The sequence below is a fragment of the Bombina bombina genome, chromosome 1 (assembly GCF_027579735.1).
Source record: "Bombina bombina isolate aBomBom1 chromosome 1, aBomBom1.pri, whole genome shotgun sequence".
In the NCBI taxonomy this organism is placed as follows: domain Eukaryota; kingdom Metazoa; phylum Chordata; class Amphibia; order Anura; family Bombinatoridae; genus Bombina; species Bombina bombina.
In genome coordinates this window covers 935,174,544-935,178,657 of record NC_069499.1, presented here as the reverse complement: position 1 = coordinate 935,178,657, position 4,114 = coordinate 935,174,544, and positions in this window count along the sequence as shown.

Sequence of the window (4,114 nt, the reverse complement as noted above, 5' to 3'; positions counted from 1 at the left end):
ACTTTCATTTAAAGGCACAGTTTATAAGGCACATCTGGATTGATGGAAACATCATATACTGTATTATATAGTGTACAGTGCAACGTGTACGTCTTGCTGTGCCTTTGTATGGCAATATGTGCACTGTATATTATGCGTTATACATATCAAGTGTTCCTGTAGGGATATGTAATACTTGTTTATGGATTTCATGAAATATTCACATTGATGCAACTACATTACTAAGTTGAATACTGCCCAAACATCCCAAAAAAAACCCTAAATGTTTTCTAGTAATGTATATCCCTTTAAAATATGGTGATATATAAGGTGAAATAATTTCCCCTAGTGATAAATAGAGGCCTCTCTTGGACCCAGAAAAAAGTTAACTATGACACAATGGAAAATTTCAGGGGAGAGAAAAAACAAAAAAGGAGGACCACTTTTGTACACAAATTCTTCCCTACCCTTTTCTACACCTCTTAGGTGGAGAATTTCAATCTCCCTGGTCTCGTCCCACCAGGGAGATTGACAGCTCCTGCCCACGCGTGATTGGGTGTGCGCGGTCAGGGGGCGGGATTGCATGTGAGCGCAAAATAGTGCTTGTGTGCAATCTTACGGCTAGATTTAGAGTTTTGCGGCCAAATGGGTGCGTTAGCTATGCGTGTTTTTTTCCCCCCGCACCTTTTAAACAACGCTGGTATTTAGAGTTCTCTGAAGGGCTGCGTTAGGCTCCAAAAAGGGAGCGTAGAGCATAATTTACCGCCACTTCAACTCTCAATACCAGCGTTGCTTACGGACGCGGCCAGCTTCAAAAATGTGCTCGTGCACGATTCCCCCATAGGAAACAATGGGGCAGTTTGAGCTGGAAAAAAAACTAACACCTGCAAAAAAGCAGCGTTCAGTTCCTAACGCAGCCCCATTGTTTCCTATGGGGAAACACTTCCTAAGTCTGCACCTAACACCCTAACATGTACCCCAAGTCTAAACACCCCTAACCTTACACTTATTAACCCCTAATCTGCCGCCCCCGTTATCGCTGACCCCTGCATTTTATTATTAACCCCTTATCTGCCGCTCCGTACACCGCTGCAACCTACATTATCCCTATGTACCCCTAATCTGCTGCCCCTAACATCGCCGACCCCTATATTATATTTATTAACCCCTAATCTGCCCCCCCCAACGTCGCCGCTACCTACCTACACTTATTAACCCCTAATCTGCCGACCGGACCTCGCCGCTACTCTAATAAATGTATTAAACCCTAAAGCTAAGTCTAACCCTAACACCCCCCCTAAGTTAAATATAATTTAAATCTAACGAAATAAAATAAATCTTATTAAATAAATTAATCCTATTTAAAGCTAAATACTTACCTGTAAAATAAACCCTAATATAGCTACAATATAACGAATAATTATATTGTAGCTATTTTAGGATTTATATTTATTTTACAGGCAACTTTGTATTTATTTTAACCAGGTACAATAGCTATTAAATAGTTAATAACTATTTAATAGCTACCTAGTTAAAATAATTACAAAATTACCTGTAAAATAAATCCTAACCTAAATTACAATTAAACCTAACACTACACTATCAATAAATTAATTAAATAAACTACCTACAATTATCTACAATTAAATCAACTAAACTAAATTACAAAAACAAACAAACACTAAATTACAAAAGATAAAAAAAGATTACAAGAATTTTTAACTAATTACACCTACTCTAAGCCCCCTAAAAAAATTACAAAGCCCCCCAAAATAAAAAAATGCCCTACCCTATTCTAAAATAAAAAGTTAACAGCTCTTTTACCTTACCAGCCCTTAAAAGGGCCTTTTGCGGGGCATGCCCCAAAGTAAACAGCTCTTTTGCATTTTAAAAAAACATACAATACCCCCCCCCCAACATTACAACCCACCACCCACATATCCCTAATCTAACCCAAACCCCCCCTTAAAAAACCTAACACTAAGCCCCTGAAGATCTCCCTACCTTATCTTCACCACGCCGGGTATCACCGATCCGTCCAGAAGAGGGTCCGAAGTCTTCATCCTATCCGGCAAGAAGAGGACATCCGGACCGGTAGACATGTTCATCCAGGCGGCGTCTTCTATCTTCATCCATCCGGCGCGGAGCGGGACCATCTTGAAGCAGCCGACGCGGATCCATCCTCTTCCGGCGACTCCAGACGAATGAAGGTTCCTTTAAGTGACGTCATCCAAGATGGCATCCCTCGAATTCCGATTGGCTAATAGGATTCTATCAGCCAATCGGAATTAAGGTAGGAAAAATCTGATTGGCTGATTGAATCAGCCAATCAGATTCAAGTTCAATTCGATTGGCTGATCCAATCTGTTCCGATCAGCCAATAGAATGTGAGCTCAATCTGATTGGCTGATTCAATCAGCCAATCGGAATTCGCGGGACGCCATCTGTTCCGATCAGCCAATAGAATGCGAGCTCAATCTGATTGGCTGATTCAATCAGCCAATCGGAATTCGAGGGACGCCATCTTGGATGACATCACTTAAAGGAACCTTCATTCGTCGGGAGTCGCCGGAAGAAGAGGATGGATCCGCGTCGGCTGCTTCAAGATGGTCCCGCTCCGCGCTGGATGGATGAAGATAGAAGACGCCGCCTGGATGAACATGTCTACCTGTCCAGATGTCCTCTTCTTGCCGGATAGGATGAAGACTTCGGAGCCTCTTCTGGACCTCTTCTTGCCGGATAGGATGAAGACTTCGGACCCTCTTCTGGACGGATCAGTGATATCCGGTGATATAGTTTAGTTGATTTTATTGTAGATAATTGTAGGTAGTTTATTTAATTTATTTATTGTAGTGTAGTGTTAGGTTTAATTGTAACTTAGGTTAGGATTTATTTTACAGGTAATTTTGTAATTATTTTAACTAGGTAGCTATTAAATAGTTATTAACTATTTAATAGCTATGGTACCTGGTTAAAATAAATACAAAGTTGCCTGTAAAATAAATATAAATCCTAAAATAGCTACAATATAATTATTCGTTATATTGTAGCTATATTAGGGTTTATTTTACAGGTAAGTATTTAGCTTTAAATAGCATTAATTTATTTAATAAGATTTATTTTTATTTCGTTAGATTTAAATTATATTTAACTTAGTGGGGTGTTAGGGTTAGGGTTAGACTTAGCTTTAGGGGTTAATATATTTATTAGAGTAGCAGCGAGGTCCGGTCGGCAGATTAGGGGTTAATAAGTGTAGGTAGGTAGCGGCGACGTTGGGGGGGGGGGCAGATTAGGGGTTAATAAATATAATACAGGGGTCGGCGATGTTAGGGTCAGCAGATTAGGGGTACATAGGGATAATGTAGGTTGCGGCGGTGTGCAGTCGGCAGATTAGGGGTTAAAAAATTTGATTATAGTGGCGGCGATGTGGGGGGACCTCGGTTTAGGGGTGCATAGGTAGTTTATGGGTGTTAGTGTACTTTAGAGCACAATAGTTAAGAGCTTTTTGAACTGGCGTTAGCCCAGAAAGCTCTTAACTCCTGACTTTTTTCTGCGGCTGGAGTCTTGTCGGTAGAGTTCTAACGCTCACTTCAGCCAAGACTCTAAATACTGGCGTTAGGAAGATCCCATTGAAAAGATAGGATACGCAATTGGCGTAAGGGGATCTGCGGTATGGAAAAGTCGCGGCTGGAAAGTGAGCGTTAGACCCTTTCCTGACTGACTCTAAATACCAGCGGGCGGCCAAAACCAGCGTTAGGACCCCTTAACGCTGGTTTGGATGGCTAACGCAAAACTCTAAATCTAGGTGTTAAATTCCAACAGCAGATTGCTGCCCACCAGAGGAGAGAGCTGGCGTAGACAGGAGCGAATATGTCCGCCCTTGCTTGATAAATTGACCCCAAAGTATAGTATTGGATGATAAAAGATTACCATCAAACAAACGTAATTACTTTAGTCCTATATCTCAAACATCCGTGTTATAGCTGTAGGTGGTTTCATCAATCTACTCTTATTACATCAAAGCAAACAGTACCCTTCATTCAAAACAGGTAGAATATTCAAATTTGGGGAAAACTAAGGCAGCTAATTGTGGGCTTATAAGGATGAAACCTGTGGGATCCATGCCACAAAGAAC